Below are 23,501 nucleotides of genomic sequence, written 5' to 3' on the forward strand. Positions count from 1 at the left end.
CACAGCATTTGTTGATCTGGCTCCGAAAGCTGTAAGTGTAAGGACCTCGTGGCGCAACGGTAGCGCGTCTGACTCCAGATCAGAAGGTTGCGTGTCCAAATCACGTCGGGGTCACTGCTTACCATTTTATTCCCCACTGAGGTCATATATTTCCTTTCGAAAACAAAGTCAAAAGAAAGCAGTCTTGCATTGGCCGGGAATCGAACCCGGGCCTCCCGCGTGGCAGGCGAGACTTCTACCACTGAACCACCAATGCTTCACATAGGTTGTTCACAGGCAGAGCTCTGCCCAAGACAGTGATCAGGTGCACACACTTAAATTGTACACATATGAACAAAGTGTGCGCAGTAGACATGATAACGCCAACGTTTCACATGAAGATGGCAAGAATCAGATGCAGGAGACTATAACTATGAATGTCTTTGCATTTGCTGAGGTCACTGGCTTGGGACTAGAGTTGTGTTTATCAGGGCATGATGGCAGGCTGCTCCCGACAAAAGTGGTTCACAGAATGCACCCGCCAGATCACCAGCACTATTGTGTTTCAGATTATCTCACTGAACTCTCCTCCTGGAAAATCCTTCCCACTGGCTTTCCCAGATTCTGTGTCCTCCCCTAAATGCTGGGGTGAAACGGGCAGAGTTCTGCGCCCTGCGTCCCTTTACGCGTCCCTAACGCGCTCCCAACGCGGCCTACAGCCCTGGTCGGGCACAGCCCTGGTCGGGCTTAGATCACTGGAGCCTTTTGTGACCAAGAACTCCGGAAGCCTAGGGTCAGGCCTGTTGCACAGGCATATTGTGCCTTGCCAATCCGGGATTGTTGTGTTTCAGGGCCTAGCCATCAATACTCCTGGGATTTCTTTCCCTGAGAACCCTCTTGTCCCTGTCCTCCCACAAGCCCCTGCTTTTATGTAAAATAAAGTGTGCACCATGGGCCTTCCCCTATTTGCTCTCTCCCCAATCTCTTTCTCCAAAGCTGAGCTCTGAAGGTAAATGTATCTATCTGAGTGAGGGGCTAGGGAGGGCCTTTCCCAGCAGTCTTACAAGTCAAGAGTTCAGAGAAAGCACCTGCTATGGGAGGGAGACTTTGCTCACAGAGAAGTCAAGTCTAACATAACACATCTGATGGGCAAGGCACACGCCTTACTGGCTGGTAGCACACCTACAGAGGAGCAGGGAGCTATGCTAAGCAGGCAACAGAAAAGTCATGTATGTGTCTCATACACTGGGACCGGTAGTAATACTGGCTCTAAGACCATTAGACAGTAGTCTATTCATCATTACGTCCAACAATAACAAGACACTAAGCAAATGAGAAATGCTGTATGGCATAAAGACGCATTATATAACACAAGCTCCAGGCAGGCACACAATTATCAAGATATATATTGAGTCTCAGGAACTGAGCTACAGTTATTAACCTCTGTGGTGCAAATGGTTAGCGCGTTCGGTTGTTAACAGAAAGGTTGGTGGTTCAAGCCCACCCAGGGAAGTATCCTTTTTGCCGGCATGAAACACTTTAATGAAACACAGATACGTACCTCTGCTCTCTCCTGCTTAAGACCCTTTATCTGAACATTTCAATCCTCTGCGTTCTCTCTGCACCTGCAGTCAATTTCATAATTAGGATAGAAAACAAAAGGCCTAGCCCTGTAATACAACTGTAGGCATATGAGGAGGGGAAAATAAGTCAAAAGGCCATCAGCATTTGTTGATCTGGCTTGAAGGCTGTAAGTGTAAGGACCTTGTGGCGCAACGGTAGCGCGTCTGACTCCAGATCAGAAGGTTGCGTGGTCAAATCACGTCGGGGTCACTGCTTACCATTTTATTCCCCACTGAGTTCATATATTTCCTTTCGAAAACAAAGTCAAAGGAACGCAGCCTTGCATTGGCCGGGAATCAAACCCGGGCCTCCCGCGTGGCAGGCGAGAATTCTACCACTGAACCACCAATGCTTCACATGGGGAGTTCACAGGCATAGCTCTGTCCAAGACAGTGATCAGGTGCACACACTTAAATTGTACACATATGAACAAAGTGTGCGCAGCAGACATGACAACGCCAAAGTTTCACATGATGATGGCTTATATAAGACAAGCTCCAGGCAGGCACATACATATCAAGATATATATTGAGTCTAAGGAAAGATGCTGTAGTCACTCGTCTCTGTGGCGCAATCGGTTAGCGCGTTCGGCTGTTAACCGAAAGGTTGGTGGTTCAAGCCCACCCAGGGACGTATTATTTTGCCTGAATGAAACACTTGAATGGAAAACAGATACATACCTTTGCTCTCTCCTGCTGGACACCCTTTCCCTGAATATTTCAATTCTCTGCGTTCTCTCGGCACCTGCAGTCAATTTCATAATTAGGATAGAAAACAAAAGGTCAAGCTCTGTAATACAACTGTAGGCATATGAGGAGGGGAAAATAAGTCAAAAGGCCCACAGCATTTGTTGATCTGGCTCCGAAAGCTGTAAGTGTAAGGACCTCGTGGCGCAACGGTAGCGCGTCTGACTCCAGATCAGAAGGTTGCGTGTTCAAATCACGTCGGGGTCACTGCTTACCATTTTATTCCCCACTGAGGTCATATATTTCCTTTCGAAAACAAAGTCAAAAGAAAGCAGTCTTGCATTGGCTGGGAATCGAACCCGGGCCTCCCGCGTGGCAGGCGAGAATTCTACTACTGAACCACCAATGCTTCACATGGGTTGTTCACAGGCAGAGCTCTGCCCAAGACAGTGATCAGGTGCACACACTTAAATTGTACACATATGAACAAAGTGTGCGCAGCAGACATGATAACGCCAACGTTTCACATGAAGATGGCAAGAATCAGATGCAGGAGACTATAACTATGAATGTCTTTGCATTTGCTGAGGTCACTGGCTTGGGACTAGAGTTGTGTTTATCAGGGCATGATGGCAGGCTGCTCCCGACAAAAGTGGTTCACAGAATGCACCCGCCAGATGACCAGCACTATTGTGTTTCAGATTATCTCACTGAACTCTCCTCCTGGAAAATCCTTCCCACTGGCTTTCCCAGATTCTGTGTCCTCCCCTAAATGCTGGGGTGAAACGGGCAGAGTTCTGCGCCCTGCGTCCCTTTACGCGTCCCTAACGCGCTCCCAACGCGGCCTACAGCCCTGGTCGGGCTTAGATCACTGGAGCCTTTTGTGACCAAGAACTCCGGAAGCCTAGGGTCAGGCCTGTTGCACAGGCATATTGTGCCTTGCCAATCCGGGATTGTTGTGTTTCAGGGCCTAGCCATCAATACTCCTGGGATTTCTTTCCCTGAGAACCCTCTTGTCCCTGTCCTCCCACAAGCCCCTGCTTTTATGTAAAATAAAGTGTGCACCATGGGCCTTCCCCTATTTGCTCTCTCCCCAATCTCTTTCTCCAAAGCTGAGCTCTGAAGGTAAATGTATCTATCTGAGTGAGGGGCTAGGGAGGGCCTTTCCCAGCAGTCTTACAAGTCAAGAGTTCAGAGAAAGCACCTGCTATGGGAGGGAGACTTTGCTCACAGAGAAGTCAAGTCTAACATAACACATCTGATGGGCAAGGCACACGCCTTACTGGCTGGTAGCACACCTACAGAGGAGCAGGGAGCTATGCTAAGCAGGCAACAGAAAAGTCATGTATGTGTCTCATACACTGGGACCGGTAGTAATACTGGCTCTAAGACCATTAGACAGTAGTCTATTCATCATTACGTCCAACAATAACAAGACACTAAGCAAATGAGAAATGCTGTATGGCATAAAGATGCATTATATAACACAAGCTCCAGGCAGGCACACAATTATCAAGATATATATTGAGTCTCAGGAACTGAGCTACAGTTATTAACCTCTGTGGTGCAAATGGTTAGCGCGTTCGGTTGTTAACAGAAAGGTTGGTGGTTCAAGCCCACCCAGGGAAGTATCCTTTTTGCCGGCATGAAACACTTTAATGAAACACAGATACGTACCTCTGCTCTCTCCTGCTTAAGACCCTTTATCTGAACATTTCAATCCTCTGCGTTCTCTCTGCACCTGCAGTCAATTTCATAATTAGGATAGAAAACAAAAGGCCTAGCCCTGTAATACAACTGTAGGCATATGAGGAGGGGAAAATAAGTCAAAAGGCCATCAGCATTTGTTGATCTGGCTTGACGGCTGTAAGTGTAAGGACCTTGTGGCGCAACGGTAGCGCGTCTGACTCCAGATCAGAAGGTTGCGTGGTCAAATCACGTCGGGGTCACTGCTTACCATTTTATTCCCCACTGAGTTCATATATTTCCTTTCGAAAACAAAGTCAAAGGAACGCAGCCTTGCATTGGCCGGGAATCGAACCCGGGCCTCCCGCATGGCAGGCGAGAATTCTACCACTGAACCACCAATGCTTCACATGGGGAGTTCACAGGCATAGCTCTGTCCAAGACAGTGATCAGGTGCACACACTTAAATTGTACACATATGAACAAAGTGTGCGCAGCAGACATGACAACGCCAAAGTTTCACATGATGATGGCTTATATAAGACAAGCTCCAGGCAGGCACATACATATCAAGATATATATTGAGTCTAAGGAAAGATGCTGTAGTCACTCGTCTCTGTGGCGCAATCGGTTAGCGCGTTTGGCTGTTAACCGAAAGGTTGGTGGTTCAAGCCCACCCAGGGACGTATTATTTTGCCTGAATGAAACACTTGAATGGAAAACAGATACATACCTTTGCTCTCTCCTGCTGGACACCCTTTCCCTGAATATTTCAATTCTCTGCGTTCTCTCGGCACCTGCAGTCAATTTCATAATTAGGATAGAAAACAAAAGGTCAAGCTCTGTAATACAACTGTAGGCATATGAGGAGGGGAAAATAAGTCAAAAGGCCCACAGCATTTGTTGATCTGGCTCCGAAAGCTGTAAGTGTAAGGACCTCGTGGCGCAACGGTAGCGCGTCTGACTCCAGATCAGAAGGTTGCGTGTCCAAATCACGTCGGGGTCACTGCTTACCATTTTATTCCCCACTGAGGTCATATATTTCCTTTCGAAAACAAAGTCAAAAGAAAGCAGTCTTGCATTGGCCGGGAATCGAACCCGGGCCTCCCGCGTGGCAGGCGAGACTTCTACCACTGAACCACCAATGCTTCACATAGGTTGTTCACAGGCAGAGCTCTGCCCAAGACAGTGATCAGGTGCACACACTTAAATTGTACACATATGAACAAAGTGTGCGCAGCAGACATGATAACGCCAACGTTTCACATGAAGATGGCAAGAATCAGATGCAGGAGACTATAACTATGAATGTCTTTGCATTTGCTGAGGTCACTGGCTTGGGACTAGAGTTGTGTTTATCAGGGCATGATGGCAGGCTGCTCCCGACAAAAGTGGTTCACAGAATGCACCCGCCAGATCACCAGCACTATTGTGTTTCAGATTATCTCACTGAACTCTCCTCCTGGAAAATCCTTCCCACTGGCTTTCCCAGATTCTGTGTCCTCCCCTAAATGCTGGGGTGAAACGGGCAGAGTTCTGCGCCCTGCGTCCCTTTACGCGTCCCTAACGCGCTCCCAACGCGGCCTACAGCCCTGGTCGGGCACAGCCCTGGTCGGGCTTAGATCACTGGAGCCTTTTGTGACCAAGAACTCCGGAAGCCTAGGGTCAGGCCTGTTGCACAGGCATATTGTGCCTTGCCAATCCGGGATTGTTGTGTTTCAGGGCCTAGCCATCAATACTCCTGGGATTTCTTTCCCTGAGAACCCTCTTGTCCCTGTCCTCCCACAAGCCCCTGCTTTTATGTAAAATAAAGTGTGCACCATGGGCCTTCCCCTATTTGCTCTCTCCCCAATCTCTTTCTCCAAAGCTGAGCTCTGAAGGTAAATGTATCTATCTGAGTGAGGGGCTAGGGAGGGCCTTTCCCAGCAGTCTTACAAGTCAAGAGTTCAGAGAAAGCACCTGCTATGGGAGGGAGACTTTGCTCACAGAGAAGTCAAGTCTAACATAACACATCTGATGGGCAAGGCACACGCCTTACTGGCTGGTAGCACACCTACAGAGGAGCAGGGAGCTATGCTAAGCAGGCAACAGAAAAGTCATGTATGTGTCTCATACACTGGGACCGGTAGTAATACTGGCTCTAAGACCATTAGACAGTAGTCTATTCATCATTACGTCCAACAATAACAAGACACTAAGCAAATGAGAAATGCTGTATGGCATAAAGACGCATTATATAACACAAGCTCCAGGCAGGCACACAATTATCAAGATATATATTGAGTCTCAGGAACTGTGCTACAGTTATTAACCTCTGTGGTGCAAATGGTTAGCGCGTTCGGTTGTTAACAGAAAGGTTGGTGGTTCAAGCCCACCCAGGGAAGTATCCTTTTTGCCGGCATGAAACACTTTAATGAAACACAGATACGTACCTCTGCTCTCTCCTGCTTAAGACCCTTTATCTGAACATTTCAATCCTCTGCGTTCTCTCTGCACCTGCAGTCAATTTCATAATTAGGATAGAAAACAAAAGGCCTAGCCCTGTAATACAACTGTAGGCATATGAGGAGGGGAAAATAAGTCAAAAGGCCATCAGCATTTGTTGATCTGGCTTGAAGGCTGTAAGTGTAAGGACCTTGTGGCGCAACGGTAGCGCGTCTGACTCCAGATCAGAAGGTTGCGTGGTCAAATCACGTCGGGGTCACTGCTTACCATTTTATTCCCCACTGAGTTCATATATTTCCTTTCGAAAACAAAGTCAAAGGAACGCAGCATTGCATTGGCCGGGAATCGAACCCGGGCCTCCCGCGTGGCAGGCGAGAATTCTACCACTGAACCACCAATGCTTCACATGGAGAGTTCACAGGCATAGCTCTGTCCAAGACAGTGATCAGGTGCACACACTTAAATTGTACACATATGAACAAAGTGTGCGCAGCAGACATGACAACGCCAAAGTTTCACATGATGATGGCTTATATAAGACAAGCTCCAGGCAGGCACATACATATCAAGATATATATTGAGTCTAAGGAAAGATGCTGTAGTTACTCGTCTCTGTGGCGCAATCGGTTAGCGCGTTCGGCTGTTAACCGAAAGGTTGGTGGTTCAAGCCCACCCAGGGACGTATTATTTTGCCTGAATGAAACACTTGAATGGAAAACAGATACATACCTTTGCTCTCTCCTGCTGGACACCCTTTCCCTGAATATTTCAATTCTCTGCGTTCTCTCGGCACCTGCAGTCAATTTCATAATTAGGATAGAAAACAAAAGGTCAAGCTCTGTAATACAACTGTAGGCATATGAGGAGGGGAAAATAAGTCAAAAGGCCCACAGCATTTGTTGATCTGGCTCCGAAAGCTGTAAGTGTAAGGACCTCGTGGCGCAACGGTAGCGCGTCTGACTCCAGATCAGAAGGTTGCGTGTTCAAATCACGTCGGGGTCACTGCTTACCATTTTATTCCCCACTGAGGTCATATATTTCCTTTCGAAAACAAAGTCAAAAGAAAGCAGTCTTGCATTGGCTGGGAATCGAACCCGGGCCTCCCGCGTGGCAGGCGAGAATTCTACCACTGAACCACCAATGCTTCACATGGGTTGTTCACAGGCAGAGCTCTGCCCAAGACAGTGATCAGGTGCACACACTTAAATTGTACACATATGAACAAAGTGTGCGCAGCAGACATGATAACGCCAACGTTTCACATGAAGATGGCAAGAATCAGATGCAGGAGACTATAACTATGAATGTCTTTGCATTTGCTGAGGTCACTGGCTTGGGACTAGAGTTGTGTTTATCAGGGCATGATGGCAGGCTGCTCCCGACAAAAGTGGTTCACAGAATGCACCCGCCAGATGACCAGCACTATTGTGTTTCAGATTATCTCACTGAACTCTCCTCCTGGAAAATCCTTCCCACTGGCTTTCCCAGATTCTGTGTCCTCCCCTAAATGCTGGGGTGAAACGGGCAGAGTTCTGCGCCCTGCGTCCCTTTACGCGTCCCTAACGCGCTCCCAACGCGGCCTACAGCCCTGGTCGGGCTTAGATCACTGGAGCCTTTTGTGACCAAGAACTCCGGAAGCCTAGGGTCAGGCCTGTTGCACAGGCATATTGTGCCTTGCCAATCCGGGATTGTTGTGTTTCAGGGCCTAGCCATCAATACTCCTGGGATTTCTTTCCCTGAGAACCCTCTTGTCCCTGTCCTCCCACAAGCCCCTGCTTTTATGTAAAATAAAGTGTGCACCATGGGCCTTCCCCTATTTGCTCTCTCCCCAATCTCTTTCTCCAAAGCTGAGCTCTGAAGGTAAATGTATCTATCTGAGTGAGGGGCTAGGGAGGGCCTTTCCCAGCAGTCTTACAAGTCAAGAGTTCAGAGAAAGCACCTGCTATGGGAGGGAGACTTTGCTCACAGAGAAGTCAAGTCTAACATAACACATCTGATGGGCAAGGCACACGCCTTACTGGCTGGTAGCACACCTACAGAGGAGCAGGGAGCTATGCTAAGCAGGCAACAGAAAAGTCATGTATGTGTCTCATACACTGGGACCGGTAGTAATACTGGCTCTAAGACCATTAGACAGTAGTCTATTCATCATTACGTCCAACAATAACAAGACACTAAGCAAATGAGAAATGCTGTATGGCATAAAGATGCATTATATAACACAAGCTCCAGGCAGGCACACAATTATCAAGATATATATTGAGTCTCAGGAACTGAGCTACAGTTATTAACCTCTGTGGTGCAAATGGTTAGCGCGTTCGGTTGTTAACAGAAAGGTTGGTGGTTCAAGCCCACCCAGGGAAGTATCCTTTTTGCCGGCATGAAACACTTTAATGAAACACAGATACGTACCTCTGCTCTCTCCTGCTTAAGACCCTTTATCTGAACATTTCAATCCTCTGCGTTCTCTCTGCACCTGCAGTCAATTTCATAATTAGGATAGAAAACAAAAGGCCTAGCCCTGTAATACAACTGTAGGCATATGAGGAGGGGAAAATAAGTCAAAAGGCCATCAGCATTTGTTGATCTGGCTTGACGGCTGTAAGTGTAAGGACCTTGTGGCGCAACGGTAGCGCGTCTGACTCCAGATCAGAAGGTTGCGTGGTCAAATCACGTCGGGGTCACTGCTTACCATTTTATTCCCCACTGAGTTCATATATTTCCTTTCGAAAACAAAGTCAAAGGAACGCAGCCTTGCATTGGCCGGGAATCGAACCCAGGCCTCCCGCGTGGCAGGCGAGAATTCTACCACTGAACCACCAATGCTTCACATGGGGAGTTCACAGGCATAGCTCTGTCCAAGACAGTGATCAGGTGCACACACTTAAATTGTACACATATGAACAAAGTGTGCGCAGCAGACATGACAACGCCAAAGTTTCACATGATGATGGCTTATATAAGACAAGCTCCAGGCAGGCACATACATATCAAGATATATATTGAGTCTAAGGAAAGATGCTGTAGTCACTCGTCTCTGTGGCGCAATCGGTTAGCGCGTTTGGCTGTTAACCGAAAGGTTGGTGGTTCAAGCCCACCCAGGGACGTATTATTTTGCCTGAATGAAACACTTGAATGGAAAACAGATACATACCTTTGCTCTCTCCTGCTGGACACCCTTTCCCTGAATATTTCAATTCTCTGCGTTCTCTCGGCACCTGCAGTCAATTTCATAATTAGGATAGAAAACAAAAGGTCAAGCTCTGTAATACAACTGTAGGCATATGAGGAGGGGAAAATAAGTCAAAAGGCCCACAGCATTTGTTGATCTGGCTCCGAAAGCTGTAAGTGTAAGGACCTCGTGGCGCAACGGTAGCGCGTCTGACTCCAGATCAGAAGGTTGCGTGTCCAAATCACGTCGGGGTCACTGCTTACCATTTTATTCCCCACTGAGGTCATATATTTCCTTTCGAAAACAAAGTCAAAAGAAAGCAGTCTTGCATTGGCCGGGAATCGAACCCGGGCCTCCCGCGTGGCAGGCGAGACTTCTACCACTGAACCACCAATGCTTCACATAGGTTGTTCACAGGCAGAGCTCTGCCCAAGACAGTGATCAGGTGCACACACTTAAATTGTACACATATGAACAAAGTGTGCGCAGCAGACATGATAACGCCAACGTTTCACATGAAGATGGCAAGAATCAGATGCAGGAGACTATAACTATGAATGTCTTTGCATTTGCTGAGGTCACTGGCTTGGGACTAGAGTTGTGTTTATCAGGGCATGATGGCAGGCTGCTCCCGACAAAAGTGGTTCACAGAATGCACCCGCCAGATCACCAGCACTATTGTGTTTCAGATTATCTCACTGAACTCTCCTCCTGGAAAATCCTTCCCACTGGCTTTCCCAGATTCTGTGTCCTCCCCTAAATGCTGGGGTGAAACGGGCAGAGTTCTGCGCCCTGCGTCCCTTTACGCGTCCCTAACGCGCTCCCAACGCGGCCTACAGCCCTGGTCGGGCTTAGATCACTGGAGCCTTTTGTGACCAAGAACTCCGGAAGCCTAGGGTCAGGCCTGTTGCACAGGCATATTGTGCCTTGCCAATCCGGGATTGTTGTGTTTCAGGGCCTAGCCATCAATACTCCTGGGATTTCTTTCCCTGAGAACCCTCTTGTCCCTGTCCTCCCACAAGCCCCTGCTTTTATGTAAAATAAAGTGTGCACCATGGGCCTTCCCCTATTTGCTCTCTCCCCAATCTCTTTCTCCAAAGCTGAGCTCTGAAGGTAAATGTATCTATCTGAGTGAGGGGCTAGGGAGGGCCTTTCCCAGCAGTCTTACAAGTCAAGAGTTCAGAGAAAGCACCTGCTATGGGAGGGAGACTTTGCTCACAGAGAAGTCAAGTCTAACATAACACATCTGATGGGCAAGGCACACGCCTTACTGGCTGGTAGCACACCTACAGAGGAGCAGGGAGCTATGCTAAGCAGGCAACAGAAAAGTCATGTATGTGTCTCATACACTGGGACCGGTAGTAATACTGGCTCTAAGACCATTAGACAGTAGTCTATTCATCATTACGTCCAACAATAACAAGACACTAAGCAAATGAGAAATGCTGTATGGCATAAAGACGCATTATATAACACAAGCTCCAGGCAGGCACACAATTATCAAGATATATATTGAGTCTCAGGAACTGAGCTACAGTTATTAACCTCTGTGGTGCAAATGGTTAGCGCGTTCGGTTGTTAACAGAAAGGTTGGTGGTTCAAGCCCACCCAGGGAAGTATCCTTTTTGCCGGCATGAAACACTTTAATGAAACACAGATACGTACCTCTGCTCTCTCCTGCTTAAGACCCTTTATCTGAACATTTCAATCCTCTGCGTTCTCCCTGCACCTGCAGTCAATTTCATAATTAGGATAGAAAACAAAAGGCCTAGCCCTGTAATACAACTGTAGGCATATGAGGAGGGGAAAATAAGTCAAAAGGCCATCAGCATTTGTTGATCTGGCTTGAAGGCTGTAAGTGTAAGGACCTTGTGGCGCAACGGTAGCGCGTCTGACTCCAGATCAGAAGGTTGCGTGGTCAAATCACGTCGGGGTCACTGCTTACCATTTTATTCCCCACTGAGTTCATATATTTCCTTTCGAAAACAAAGTCAAAGGAACGCAGCCTTGCATTGGCCGGGAATCAAACCCGGGCCTCCCGCGTGGCAGGCGAGAATTCTACCACTGAACCACCAATGCTTCACATGGGGAGTTCACAGGCATAGCTCTGTCCAAGACAGTGATCAGGTGCACACACTTAAATTGTACACATATGAACAAAGTGTGCGCAGCAGACATGACAACGCCAAAGTTTCACATGATGATGGCTTATATAAGACAAGCTCCAGGCAGGCACATACATATCAAGATATATATTGAGTCTAAGGAAAGATGCTGTAGTCACTCGTCTCTGTGGCGCAATCGGTTAGCGCGTTCGGCTGTTAACCGAAAGGTTGGTGGTTCAAGCCCACCCAGGGACGTATTATTTTGCCTGAATGAAACACTTGAATGGAAAACAGATACATACCTTTGCTCTCTCCTGCTGGACACCCTTTCCCTGAATATTTCAATTCTCTGCGTTCTCTCGGCACCTGCAGTCAATTTCATAATTAGGATAGAAAACAAAAGGTCAAGCTCTGTAATACAACTGTAGGCATATGAGGAGGGGAAAATAAGTCAAAAGGCCCACAGCATTTGTTGATCTGGCTCCGAAAGCTGTAAGTGTAAGGACCTCGTGGCGCAACGGTAGCGCGTCTGACTCCAGATCAGAAGGTTGCGTGTCCAAATCACGTCGGGGTCACTGCTTACCATTTTATTCCCCACTGAGGTCATATATTTCCTTTCGAAAACAAAGTCAAAAGAAAGCAGTCTTGCATTGGCCGGGAATCGAACCCGGGCCTCCCGCGTGGCAGGCGAGACTTCTACCACTGAACCACCAATGCTTCACATAGGTTGTTCACAGGCAGAGCTCTGCCCAAGACAGTGATCAGGTGCACACACTTAAATTGTACACATATGAACAAAGTGTGCGCAGCAGACATGATAACGCCAACGTTTCACATGAAGATGGCAAGAATCAGATGCAGGAGACTATAACTATGAATGTCTTTGCATTTGCTGAGGTCACTGGCTTGGGACTAGAGTTGTGTTTATCAGGGCATGATGGCAGGCTGCTCCCGACAAAAGTGGTTCACAGAATGCACCCGCCAGATCACCAGCACTATTGTGTTTCAGATTATCTCACTGAACTCTCCTCCTGGAAAATCCTTCCCACTGGCTTTCCCAGATTCTGTGTCCTCCCCTAAATGCTGGGGTGAAACGGGCAGAGTTCTGCGCCCTGCGTCCCTTTACGCGTCCCTAACGCGCTCCCAACGCGGCCTACAGCCCTGGTCGGGCACAGCCCTGGTCGGGCTTAGATCACTGGAGCCTTTTGTGACCAAGAACTCCGGAAGCCTAGGGTCAGGCCTGTTGCACAGGCATATTGTGCCTTGCCAATCCGGGATTGTTGTGTTTCAGGGCCTAGCCATCAATACTCCTGGGATTTCTTTCCCTGAGAACCCTCTTGTCCCTGTCCTCCCACAAGCCCCAGCTTTTATGTAAAATAAAGTGTGCACCATGGGCCTTCCCCTATTTGCTCTCTCCCCAATCTCTTTCTCCAAAGCTGAGCTCTGAAGGTAAATGTATCTATCTGAGTGAGGGGCTAGGGAGGGCCTTTCCCAGCAGTCTTACAAGTCAAGAGTTCAGAGAAAGCACCTGCTATGGGAGGGAGACTTTGCTCACAGAGAAGTCAAGTCTAACATAACACATCTGATGGGCAAGGCACACGCCTTACTGGCTGGTAGCACACCTACAGAGGAGCAGGGAGCTATGCTAAGCAGGCAACAGAAAAGTCATGTATGTGTCTCATACACTGGGACCGGTAGTAATACTGGCTCTAAGACCATTAGACAGTAGTCTATTCATCATTACGTCCAACAATAACAAGACACTAAGCAAATGAGAAATGCTGTATGGCATAAAGACGCATTATATAACACAAGCTCCAGGCAGGCACACAATTATCAAGATATATATTGAGTCTCAGGAACTGTGCTACAGTTATTAACCTCTGTGGTGCAAATGGTTAGCGCGTTCGGTTGTTAACAGAAAGGTTGGTGGTTCAAGCCCACCCAGGGAAGTATCCTTTTTGCCTGCATGAAACACTTTAATGAAACACAGATACGTACCTCTGCTCTCTCCTGCTTAAGACCCTTTATCTGAACATTTCAATCCTCTGCGTTCTCTCTGCACCTGCAGTCAATTTCATAATTAGGATAGAAAACAAAAGGCCTAGCCCTGTAATACAACTGTAGGCATATGAGGAGGGGAAAATAAGTCAAAAGGCCATCAGCATTTGTTGATCTGGCTTGAAGGCTGTAAGTGTAAGGACCTTGTGGCGCAACGGTAGCGCGTCTGACTCCAGATCAGAAGGTTGCGTGGTCAAATCACGTCGGGGTCACTGCTTACCATTTTATTCCCCACTGAGTTCATATATTTCCTTTCGAAAACAAAGTCAAAGGAACGCAGCCTTGCATTGGCCGGGAATCGAACCCGGGCCTCACGCGTGGCAGGCGAGAATTCTACCACTGAACCACCAATGCTTCACATGGGGAGTTCACAGGCATAGCTCTGTCCAAGACAGTGATCAGGTGCACACACTTAAATTGTACACATATGAACAAAGTGTGCGCAGCAGACATGACAACGCCAAAGTTTCACATGATGATGGCTTATATAAGACAAGCTCCAGGCAGGCACATACATATCAAGATATATATTGAGTCTAAGGAAAAATGCTGTAGTCACTCGTCTCTGTGGTGCAATCGGTTAGCGCGTTCGGCTGTTAACTAAAAGGTTGGTGGTTCAAGCCCACCCAGGGACGTATTATTTTGCCTGCATGAAACACTTGAATGGAAAACAGATACATACCTTTGCTCTCTCCTGCTGGACACCCTTTCCCTGAATATTTCAATTCTCTGCGTTCTCTCGGCACCTGCAGTCAATTTCATAATTAGGATAGAAAACAAAAGGTCAAGCTCTGTAATACAACTGTAGGCATATGAGGAGGGGAAAATAAGTCAAAAGGCCCACAGCATTTGTTGATCTGGCTCCGAAAGCTGTAAGTGTAAGGACCTCGTGGCGCAACGGTAGCGCGTCTGACTCCAGATCAGAAGGTTGCGTGTTCAAATCACGTCGGGGTCACTGCTTACCATTTTATTCCCCACTGAGGTCATATATTTCCTTTCGAAAACAAAGTCAAAAGAAAGCAGTCTTGCATTGGCCGGGAATCGAACCCGGGCCTCCCGCGTGGCAGGCGAGAATACTACCACTGAACCACCAATGCTTCACATGGGTTGTTCACAGGCAGAGCTCTGCCCAAGACAGTGATCAGGTGCACACACTTAAATTGTACACATATGAACAAAGTGTGCGCAGCAGACATGATAACGCCAACGTTTCACATGAAGATGGCAAGAATCAGATGCAGGAGACTATAACTATGAATGTCTTTGCATTTGCTGAGGTCACTGGCTTGGGACTAGAGTTGTGTTTATCAGGGCATGATGGCAGGCTGCTCCCGACAAAAGTGGTTCACAGAATGCACCCGCCAGATCACCAGCACTATTGTGTTTCAGATTATCTCACTGAACTCTCCTCCTGGAAAATCCTTCCCACTGGCTTTCCCAGATTCTGTGTCCTCCCCTAAATGCTGGGGTGAAACGGGCAGAGTTCTGCGCCCTGCGTCCCTTTACGCGTCCCTAACGCGCTCCCAACGCGGCCTACAGCCCTGGTCGGGCACAGCCCTGGTCGGGCTTAGATCACTGGAGCCTTTTGTGACCAAGAACTCCGGAAGCCTAGGGTCAGGCCTGTTGCACAGGCATATTGTGCCTTGCCAATCCGGGATTGTTGTGTTTCAGGGCCTAGCCATCAATACTCCTGGGATTTCTTTCCCTGAGAACCCTCTTGTCCCTGTCCTCCCACAAGCCCCAGCTTTTATGTAAAATAAAGTGTGCACCATGGGCCTTCCCCTATTTGCTCTCTCCCCAATCTCTTTCTCCAAAGCTGAGCTCTGAAGGTAAATGTATCTATCTGAGTGAGGGGCTAGGGAGGGCCTTTCCCAGCAGTCTTACAAGTCAAGAGTTCAGAGAAAGCACCTGCTATGGGAGGGAGACTTTGCTCACAGAGAAGTCAAGTCTAACATAACACATCTGATGGGCAAGGCACACGCCTTACTGGCTGGTAGCACACCTACAGAGGAGCAGGGAGCTATGCTAAGCAGGCAACAGAAAAGTCATGTATGTGTCTCATACACTGGGACCGGTAGTAATACTGGCTCTAAGACCATTAGACAGTAGTCTATTCATCATTACGTCCAACAATAACAAGACACTAAGCAAATGAGAAATGCTGTATGGCATAAAGACGCATTATATAACACAAGCTCCAGGCAGGCACACAATTATCAAGATATATATTGAGTCTCAGGAACTGTGCTACAGTTATTAACCTCTGTGGTGCAAATGGTTAGCGCGTTCGGTTGTTAACAGAAAGGTTGGTGGTTCAAGCCCACCCAGGGAAGTATCCTTTTTGCCTGCATGAAACACTTTAATGAAACACAGATACGTACCTCTGCTCTCTCCTGCTTAAGACCCTTTATCTGAACATTTCAATCCTCTGCGTTCTCTCTGCACCTGCAGTCAATTTCATAATTAGGATAGAAAACAAAAGGCCTAGCCCTGTAATACAACTGTAGGCATATGAGGAGGGGAAAATAAGTCAAAAGGCCATCAGCATTTGTTGATCTGGCTTGAAGGCTGTAAGTGTAAGGACCTTGTGGCGCAACGGTAGCGCGTCTGACTCCAGATCAGAAGGTTGCGTGGTCAAATCACGTCGGGGTCACTGCTTACCATTTTATTCCCCACTGAGTTCATATATTTCCTTTCGAAAACAAAGTCAAAGGAACGCAGCCTTGCATTGGCCGGGAATCGAACCCGGGCCTCACGCGTGGCAGGCGAGAATTCTACCACTGAACCACCAATGCTTCACATGGGGAGTTCACAGGCATAGCTCTGTCCAAGACAGTGATCAGGTGCACACACTTAAATTGTACACATATGAACAAAGTGTGCGCAGCAGACATGACAACGCCAAAGTTTCACATGATGATGGCTTATATAAGACAAGCTCCAGGCAGGCACATACATATCAAGATATATATTGAGTCTAAGGAAAAATGCTGTAGTCACTCGTCTCTGTGGTGCAATCGGTTAGCGCGTTCGGCTGTTAACTAAAAGGTTGGTGGTTCAAGCCCACCCAGGGACGTATTATTTTGCCTGCATGAAACACTTGAATGGAAAACAGATACATACCTTTGCTCTCTCCTGCTGGACACCCTTTCCCTGAATATTTCAATTCTCTGCGTTCTCTCGGCACCTGCAGTCAATTTCATAATTAGGATAGAAAACAAAAGGTCAAGCTCTGTAATACAACTGTAGGCATATGAGGAGGGGAAAATAAGTCAAAAGGCCCACAGCATTTGTTGATCTGGCTCCGAAAGCTGTAAGTGTAAGGACCTCGTGGCGCAACGGTAGCGCGTCTGACTCCAGATCAGAAGGTTGCGTGTTCAAATCACGTCGGGGTCACTGCTTACCATTTTATTCCCCACTGAGGTCATATATTTCCTTTCGAAAACAAAGTCAAAAGAAAGCAGTCTTGCATTGGCCGGGAATCGAACCCGGGCCTCCCGCGTGGCAGGCGAGAATACTACCACTGAACCACCAATGCTTCACATGGGTTGTTCACAGGCAGAGCTCTGCCCAAGACAGTGATCAGGTGCACACACTTAAATTGTACACATATGAACAAAGTGTGCGCAGCAGACATGATAACGCCAACGTTTCACATGAAGATGGCAAGAATCAGATGCAGGAGACTATAACTATGAATGTCTTTGCATTTGCTGAGGTCACTGGCTTGGGACTAGAGTTGTGTTTATCAGGGCATGATGGCAGGCTGCTCCCGACAAAAGTGGTTCACAGAATGCACCCGCCAGATCACCAGCACTATTGTGTTTCAGATTATCTCACTGAACTCTCCTCCTGGAAAATCCTTCCCACTGGCTTTCCCAGATTCTGTGTCCTCCCCTAAATGCTGGGGTGAAACGGGCAGAGTTCTGCGCCCTGCGTCCCTTTACGCGTCCCTAACGCGCTCCCAATGCGGCCTACAGCCCTGGTCGGGCTTAGATCACTGGAGCCTTTTGTGACCAAGAACTCCGGAAGCCTAGGGTCAGGCCTGTTGCACAGGCATATTGTGCCTTGCCAATCCGGGATTGTTGTGTTTCAGGGCCTAGCCATCAATACTCCTGGGATTTCTTTCCCTGAGAACCCTCTTGTCCCTGTCCTCCCACAAGCCCCTGCTTTTATGTAAAATAAAGTGTGCACCATGGGCCTTCCCCTATTTGCTCTCTCCCCAATCTCTTTCTCCAAAGCTGAGCTCTGAAGGTAAATGTATCTATCTGAGTGAGGGGCTAGGGAGGGCCTTTCCCAGCAGTCTTACAAGTCAAGAGTTCAGAGAAAGCACCTGCTATGGGAGGGAGACTTTGCTCACAGAGAAGTCAAGTCTAACATAACACATCTGATGGGCAAGGCACACGCCTTACTGGCTGGTAGCACACCTACAGAGGAGCAGGGAGCTATGCTAAGCAGGCAACAGAAAAGTCATGTATGTGTCTCATACACTGGGACCGGTAGTAATACTGGCTCTAAGACCATTAGACAGTAGTCTATTCATCATTACGTCCAACAATAACAAGACACTAAGCAAATGAGAAATGCTGTATGGCATAAAGACGCATTATATAACACAAGCTCCAGGCAGGCACACAATTATCAAGATATATATTGAGTCTCAGGAACTGAGCTACAGTTATTAACCTCTGTGGTGCAAATGGTTAGCGCGTTCGGTTGTTAACAGAAAGGTTGGTGGTTCAAGCCCACCCAGGGAAGTATCCTTTTTGCCGGCATGAAACACTTTAATGAAACACAGATACGTACCTCTGCTCTCTCCTGCTTAAGACCCTTTATCTGAACATTTCAATCCTCTGCGTTCTCTCTGCACCTGCAGTCAATTTCATAATTAGGATAGAAAACAAAAGGCCTAGCCCTGTAATACAACTGTAGGCATATGAGGAGGGGAAAATAAGTCAAAAGGCCATCAGCATTTGTTGATCTGGCTTGAAGGCTGTAAGTGTAAGGACCTTGTGGCGCAACGGTAGCGCGTCTGACTCCAGATCAGAAGGTTGCGTGGTCAAATCACGTCGGGGTCACTGCTTACCATTTTATTCCCCACTGAGTTCATATATTTCCTTTCGAAAACAAAGTCAAAGGAACGCAGCCTTGCATTGGCCGGGAATCGAACCCGGGCCTCCCGCGTGGCAGGCGAGAATTCTACCACTGAACCACCAATGCTTCACATGGGGAGTTCACAGGCATAGCTCTGTCCAAGACAGTGATCAGGTGCACACACTTAAATTGTACACATATGAACAAAGTGTGCGCAGCAGACATGACAACGCCAAAGTTTCACATGATGATGGCTTATATAAGACAAGCTCCAGGCAGGCACATACATATCAAGATATATATTGAGTCTAAGGAAAGATGCTGTAGTCACTCGTCTCTGTGGCGCAATCGGTTAGCGCGTTCGGCTGTTAACCGAAAGGTTGGTGGTTCAAGCCCACCCAGGGACGTATTATTTTGCCTGAATGAAACACTTGAATGGAAAACAGATACATACCTTTGCTCTCTCCTGCTGGACACCCTTTCCCTGAATATTTCAATTCTCTGCGTTCTCTCGGCACCTGCAGTCAATTTCATAATTAGGATAGAAAACAAAAGGTCAAGCTCTGTAATACAACTGTAGGCATATGAGGAGGGGAAAATAAGTCAAAAGGCCCACAGCATTTGTTGATCTGGCTCCGAAAGCTGTAAGTGTAAGGACCTCGTGGCGCAACGGTAGCGCGTCTGACTCCAGATCAGAAGGTTGCGTGTCCAAATCACGTCGGGGTCACTGCTTACCATTTTATTCCCCACTGAGGTCATATATTTCCTTTCGAAAACAAAGTCAAAAGAAAGCAGTCTTGCATTGGCCGGGAATCGAACCCGGGCCTCCCGCGTGGCAGGCGAGACTTCTACCACTGAACCACCAATGCTTCACATAGGTTGTTCACAGGCAGAGCTCTGCCCAAGACAGTGATCAGGTGCACACACTTAAATTGTACACATATGAACAAAGTGTGCGCAGCAGACATGATAACGCCAACGTTTCACATGAAGATGGCAAGAATCAGATGCAGGAGACTATAACTATGAATGTCTTTGCATTTGCTGAGGTCACTGGCTTGGGACTAGAGTTGTGTTTATCAGGGCATGATGGCAGGCTGCTCCCGACAAAAGTGGTTCACAGAATGCACCCGCCAGATCACCAGCACTATTGTGTTTCAGATTATCTCACTGAACTCTCCTCCTGGAAAATCCTTCCCACTGGCTTTCCCAGATTCTGTGTCCTCCCCTAAATGCTGGGGTGAAACGGGCAGAGTTCTGCGCCCTGCGTCCCTTTACGCGTCCCTAACGCGCTCCCAACGCGGCCTACAGCCCTGGTCGGGCTTAGATCACTGGAGCCTTTTGTGACCAAGAACTCCGGAAGCCTAGGGTCAGGCCTGTTGCACAGGCATATTGTGCCTTGCCAATCCGGGATTGTTGTGTTTCAGGGCCTAGCCATCAATACTCCTGGGATTTCTTTCCCTGAGAACCCTCTTGTCCCTGTCCTCCCACAAGCCCCTGCTTTTATGTAAAATAAAGTGTGCACCATGGGCCTTCCCCTATTTGCTCTCTCCCCAATCTCTTTCTCCAAAGCTGAGCTCTGAAGGTAAATGTATCTATCTGAGTGAGGGGCTAGGGAGGGCCTTTCCCAGCAGTCTTACAAGTCAAGAGTTCAGAGAAAGCACCTGCTATGGGAGGGAGACTTTGCTCACAGAGAAGTCAAGTCTAACATAACACATCTGATGGGCAAGGCACACGCCTTACTGGCTGGTAGCACACCTACAGAGGAGCAGGGAGCTATGCTAAGCAGGCAACAGAAAAGTCATGTATGTGTCTCATACACTGGGACCGGTAGTAATACTGGCTCTAAGACCATTAGACAGTAGTCTATTCATCATTACGTCCAACAATAACAAGACACTAAGCAAATGAGAAATGCTGTATGGCATAAAGACGCATTATATAACACAAGCTCCAGGCAGGCACACAATTATCAAGATATATATTGAGTCTCAGGAACTGAGCTACAGTTATTAACCTCTGTGGTGCAAATGGTTAGCGCGTTCGGTTGTTAACAGAAAGGTTGGTGGTTCAAGCCCACCCAGGGAAGTATCCTTTTTGCCGGCATGAAACACTTTAATGAAACACAGATACGTACCTCTGCTCTCTCCTGCTTAAGACCCTTTATCTGAACATTTCAATCCTCTGCGTTCTCCCTGCACCTGCAGTCAATTTCATAATTAGGATAGAAAACAAAAGGCCTAGCCCTGTAATACAACTGTAGGCATATGAGGAGGGGAAAATAAGTCAAAAGGCCATCAGCATTTGTTGATCTGGCTTGAAGGCTGTAAGTGTAAGGACCTTGTGGCGCAACGGTAGCGCGTCTGACTCCAGATCAGAAGGTTGCGTGGTCAAATCACGTCGGGGTCACTGCTTACCATTTTATTCCCCACTGAGTTCATATATTTCCTTTCGAAAACAAAGTCAAAGGAACGCAGCCTTGCATTGGCCGGGAATCAAACCCGGGCCTCCCGCGTGGCAGGCGAGAATTCTACCACTGAACCACCAATGCTTCACATGGGGAGTTCACAGGCATAGCTCTGTCCAAGACAGTGATCAGGTGCACACACTTAAATTGTACACATATGAACAAAGTGTGCGCAGCAGACATGACAACGCCAAAGTTTCACATGATGATGGCTTATATAAGACAAGCTCCAGGCAGGCACATACATATCAAGATATATATTGAGTCTAAGGAAAGATGCTGTAGTCACTCGTCTCTGTGGCGCAATCGGTTAGCGCGTTCGGCTGTTAACCGAAAGGTTGGTGGTTCAAGCCCACCCAGGGACGTATTATTTTGCCTGAATGAAACACTTGAATGGAAAACAGATACATACCTTTGCTCTCTCCTGCTGGACACCCTTTCCCTGAATATTTCAATTCTCTGCGTTCTCTCGGCACCTGCAGTCAATTTCATAATTAGGATAGAAAACAAAAGGTCAAGCTCTGTAATACAACTGTAGGCATATGAGGAGGGGAAAATAAGTCAAAAGGCCCACAGCATTTGTTGATCTGGCTCCGAAAGCTGTAAGTGTAAGGACCTCGTGGCGCAACGGTAGCGCGTCTGACTCCAGATCAGAAGGTTGCGTGTCCAAATCACGTCGGGGTCACTGCTTACCATTTTATTCCCCACTGAGGTCATATATTTCCTTTCGAAAACAAAGTCAAAAGAAAGCAGTCTTGCATTGGCCGGGAATCGAACCCGGGCCTCCCGCGTGGCAGGCGAGACTTCTACCACTGAACCACCAATGCTTCACATAGGTTGTTCACAGGCAGAGCTCTGCCCAAGACAGTGATCAGGTGCACACACTTAAATTGTACACATATGAACAAAGTGTGCGCAGCAGACATGATAACGCCAACGTTTCACATGAAGATGGCAAGAATCAGATGCAGGAGACTATAACTATGAATGTCTTTGCATTTGCTGAGGTCACTGGCTTGGGACTAGAGTTGTGTTTATCAGGGCATGATGGCAGGCTGCTCCCGACAAAAGTGGTTCACAGAATGCACCCGCCAGATCACCAGCACTATTGTGTTTCAGATTATCTCACTGAACTCTCCTCCTGGAAAATCCTTCCCACTGGCTTTCCCAGATTCTGTGTCCTCCCCTAAATGCTGGGGTGAAACGGGCAGAGTTCTGCGCCCTGCGTCCCTTTACGCGTCCCTAACGCGCTCCCAACGCGGCCTACAGCCCTGGTCGGGCACAGCCCTGGTCGGGCTTAGATCACTGGAGCCTTTTGTGACCAAGAACTCCGGAAGCCTAGGGTCAGGCCTGTTGCACAGGCATATTGTGCCTTGCCAATCCGGGATTGTTGTGTTTCAGGGCCTAGCCATCAATACTCCTGGGATTTCTTTCCCTGAGAACCCTCTTGTCCCTGTCCTCCCACAAGCCCCAGCTTTTATGTAAAATAAAGTGTGCACCATGGGCCTTCCCCTATTTGCTCTCTCCCCAATCTCTTTCTCCAAAGCTGAGCTCTGAAGGTAAATGTATCTATCTGAGTGAGGGGCTAGGGAGGGCCTTTCCCAGCAGTCTTACAAGTCAAGAGTTCAGAGAAAGCACCTGCTATGGGAGGGAGACTTTGCTCACAGAGAAGTCAAGTCTAACATAACACATCTGATGGGCAAGGCACACGCCTTACTGGCTGGTAGCACACCTACAGAGGAGCAGGGAGCTATGCTAAGCAGGCAACAGAAAAGTCATGTATGTGTCTCATACACTGGGACCGGTAGTAATACTGGCTCTAAGACCATTAGACAGTAGTCTATTCATCATTACGTCCAACAATAACAAGACACTAAGCAAATGAGAAATGCTGTATGGCATAAAGACGCATTATATAACACAAGCTCCAGGCAGGCACACAATTATCAAGATATATATTGAGTCTCAGGAACTGTGCTACAGTTATTAACCTCTGTGGTGCAAATGGTTAGCGCGTTCGGTTGTTAACAGAAAGGTTGGTGGTTCAAGCCCACCCAGGGAAGTATCCTTTTTGCCTGCATGAAACACTTTAATGAAACACAGATACGTACCTCTGCTCTCTCCTGCTTAAGACCCTTTATCTGAACATTTCAATCCTCTGCGTTCTCTCTGCACCTGCAGTC

General features: G+C 47.7%; 28 non-coding genes across 28 annotated transcripts; 19 read left to right on the plus strand and 9 right to left on the minus strand.

The window, feature by feature from the left end:
* The first annotated feature begins 42 nt into the window (after positions 1 to 42).
* On the plus strand, positions 43 to 114 carry TRNAW-CCA (transfer RNA tryptophan (anticodon CCA)). Its single transcript has one exon. It is a non-coding gene; the product is annotated as a tRNA-Trp (tRNA).
* Positions 115 to 1,883: 1,769 nt separating this feature from the next.
* Positions 1,884 to 1,954, minus strand: TRNAG-GCC (transfer RNA glycine (anticodon GCC)). The gene has a single exon. It is a non-coding gene; the product is annotated as a tRNA-Gly (tRNA).
* A 207-nt stretch (positions 1,955 to 2,161) lies between these two features.
* Positions 2,162 to 2,235, plus strand: TRNAN-GUU (transfer RNA asparagine (anticodon GUU)). Its single transcript has one exon. It is a non-coding gene; the product is annotated as a tRNA-Asn (tRNA).
* A 248-nt stretch (positions 2,236 to 2,483) lies between these two features.
* TRNAW-CCA (transfer RNA tryptophan (anticodon CCA)) lies at positions 2,484 to 2,555 on the plus strand. The gene has a single exon. It is a non-coding gene; the product is annotated as a tRNA-Trp (tRNA).
* Positions 2,556 to 4,308: 1,753 nt separating this feature from the next.
* On the minus strand, positions 4,309 to 4,379 carry TRNAG-GCC (transfer RNA glycine (anticodon GCC)). The gene has a single exon. It is a non-coding gene; the product is annotated as a tRNA-Gly (tRNA).
* Positions 4,380 to 4,586: 207 nt separating this feature from the next.
* On the plus strand, positions 4,587 to 4,660 carry TRNAN-GUU (transfer RNA asparagine (anticodon GUU)). The gene has a single exon. It is a non-coding gene; the product is annotated as a tRNA-Asn (tRNA).
* Positions 4,661 to 4,908: 248 nt separating this feature from the next.
* On the plus strand, positions 4,909 to 4,980 carry TRNAW-CCA (transfer RNA tryptophan (anticodon CCA)). The gene has a single exon. It is a non-coding gene; the product is annotated as a tRNA-Trp (tRNA).
* Positions 4,981 to 6,749: 1,769 nt separating this feature from the next.
* Positions 6,750 to 6,820, minus strand: TRNAG-GCC (transfer RNA glycine (anticodon GCC)). The gene has a single exon. It is a non-coding gene; the product is annotated as a tRNA-Gly (tRNA).
* Positions 6,821 to 7,027: 207 nt separating this feature from the next.
* On the plus strand, positions 7,028 to 7,101 carry TRNAN-GUU (transfer RNA asparagine (anticodon GUU)). Its single transcript has one exon. It is a non-coding gene; the product is annotated as a tRNA-Asn (tRNA).
* Positions 7,102 to 7,349: 248 nt separating this feature from the next.
* Positions 7,350 to 7,421, plus strand: TRNAW-CCA (transfer RNA tryptophan (anticodon CCA)). The gene has a single exon. It is a non-coding gene; the product is annotated as a tRNA-Trp (tRNA).
* Positions 7,422 to 9,174: 1,753 nt separating this feature from the next.
* Positions 9,175 to 9,245, minus strand: TRNAG-GCC (transfer RNA glycine (anticodon GCC)). Its single transcript has one exon. It is a non-coding gene; the product is annotated as a tRNA-Gly (tRNA).
* A 207-nt stretch (positions 9,246 to 9,452) lies between these two features.
* Positions 9,453 to 9,526, plus strand: TRNAN-GUU (transfer RNA asparagine (anticodon GUU)). Its single transcript has one exon. It is a non-coding gene; the product is annotated as a tRNA-Asn (tRNA).
* Positions 9,527 to 9,774: 248 nt separating this feature from the next.
* TRNAW-CCA (transfer RNA tryptophan (anticodon CCA)) lies at positions 9,775 to 9,846 on the plus strand. Its single transcript has one exon. It is a non-coding gene; the product is annotated as a tRNA-Trp (tRNA).
* Positions 9,847 to 11,599: 1,753 nt separating this feature from the next.
* TRNAG-GCC (transfer RNA glycine (anticodon GCC)) lies at positions 11,600 to 11,670 on the minus strand. Its single transcript has one exon. It is a non-coding gene; the product is annotated as a tRNA-Gly (tRNA).
* A 207-nt stretch (positions 11,671 to 11,877) lies between these two features.
* Positions 11,878 to 11,951, plus strand: TRNAN-GUU (transfer RNA asparagine (anticodon GUU)). The gene has a single exon. It is a non-coding gene; the product is annotated as a tRNA-Asn (tRNA).
* Positions 11,952 to 12,199: 248 nt separating this feature from the next.
* On the plus strand, positions 12,200 to 12,271 carry TRNAW-CCA (transfer RNA tryptophan (anticodon CCA)). Its single transcript has one exon. It is a non-coding gene; the product is annotated as a tRNA-Trp (tRNA).
* Positions 12,272 to 14,040: 1,769 nt separating this feature from the next.
* On the minus strand, positions 14,041 to 14,111 carry TRNAG-GCC (transfer RNA glycine (anticodon GCC)). The gene has a single exon. It is a non-coding gene; the product is annotated as a tRNA-Gly (tRNA).
* Positions 14,112 to 14,318: 207 nt separating this feature from the next.
* Positions 14,319 to 14,392, plus strand: TRNAN-GUU (transfer RNA asparagine (anticodon GUU)). The gene has a single exon. It is a non-coding gene; the product is annotated as a tRNA-Asn (tRNA).
* A 248-nt stretch (positions 14,393 to 14,640) lies between these two features.
* On the plus strand, positions 14,641 to 14,712 carry TRNAW-CCA (transfer RNA tryptophan (anticodon CCA)). Its single transcript has one exon. It is a non-coding gene; the product is annotated as a tRNA-Trp (tRNA).
* A 1,769-nt stretch (positions 14,713 to 16,481) lies between these two features.
* TRNAG-GCC (transfer RNA glycine (anticodon GCC)) lies at positions 16,482 to 16,552 on the minus strand. Its single transcript has one exon. It is a non-coding gene; the product is annotated as a tRNA-Gly (tRNA).
* Positions 16,553 to 16,759: 207 nt separating this feature from the next.
* On the plus strand, positions 16,760 to 16,833 carry TRNAN-GUU (transfer RNA asparagine (anticodon GUU)). Its single transcript has one exon. It is a non-coding gene; the product is annotated as a tRNA-Asn (tRNA).
* A 248-nt stretch (positions 16,834 to 17,081) lies between these two features.
* Positions 17,082 to 17,153, plus strand: TRNAW-CCA (transfer RNA tryptophan (anticodon CCA)). The gene has a single exon. It is a non-coding gene; the product is annotated as a tRNA-Trp (tRNA).
* A 1,753-nt stretch (positions 17,154 to 18,906) lies between these two features.
* TRNAG-GCC (transfer RNA glycine (anticodon GCC)) lies at positions 18,907 to 18,977 on the minus strand. The gene has a single exon. It is a non-coding gene; the product is annotated as a tRNA-Gly (tRNA).
* Positions 18,978 to 19,184: 207 nt separating this feature from the next.
* On the plus strand, positions 19,185 to 19,258 carry TRNAN-GUU (transfer RNA asparagine (anticodon GUU)). Its single transcript has one exon. It is a non-coding gene; the product is annotated as a tRNA-Asn (tRNA).
* Positions 19,259 to 19,506: 248 nt separating this feature from the next.
* TRNAW-CCA (transfer RNA tryptophan (anticodon CCA)) lies at positions 19,507 to 19,578 on the plus strand. The gene has a single exon. It is a non-coding gene; the product is annotated as a tRNA-Trp (tRNA).
* Positions 19,579 to 21,331: 1,753 nt separating this feature from the next.
* TRNAG-GCC (transfer RNA glycine (anticodon GCC)) lies at positions 21,332 to 21,402 on the minus strand. Its single transcript has one exon. It is a non-coding gene; the product is annotated as a tRNA-Gly (tRNA).
* Positions 21,403 to 21,609: 207 nt separating this feature from the next.
* On the plus strand, positions 21,610 to 21,683 carry TRNAN-GUU (transfer RNA asparagine (anticodon GUU)). The gene has a single exon. It is a non-coding gene; the product is annotated as a tRNA-Asn (tRNA).
* A 248-nt stretch (positions 21,684 to 21,931) lies between these two features.
* TRNAW-CCA (transfer RNA tryptophan (anticodon CCA)) lies at positions 21,932 to 22,003 on the plus strand. The gene has a single exon. It is a non-coding gene; the product is annotated as a tRNA-Trp (tRNA).
* The last annotated feature ends 1,498 nt before the right edge of the window (positions 22,004 to 23,501 follow it).

Source organism: Lissotriton helveticus, chromosome 1_2 (genome assembly GCF_964261635.1).
Source record: "Lissotriton helveticus chromosome 1_2, aLisHel1.1, whole genome shotgun sequence".
Taxonomy (NCBI): domain Eukaryota; kingdom Metazoa; phylum Chordata; class Amphibia; order Caudata; family Salamandridae; genus Lissotriton; species Lissotriton helveticus.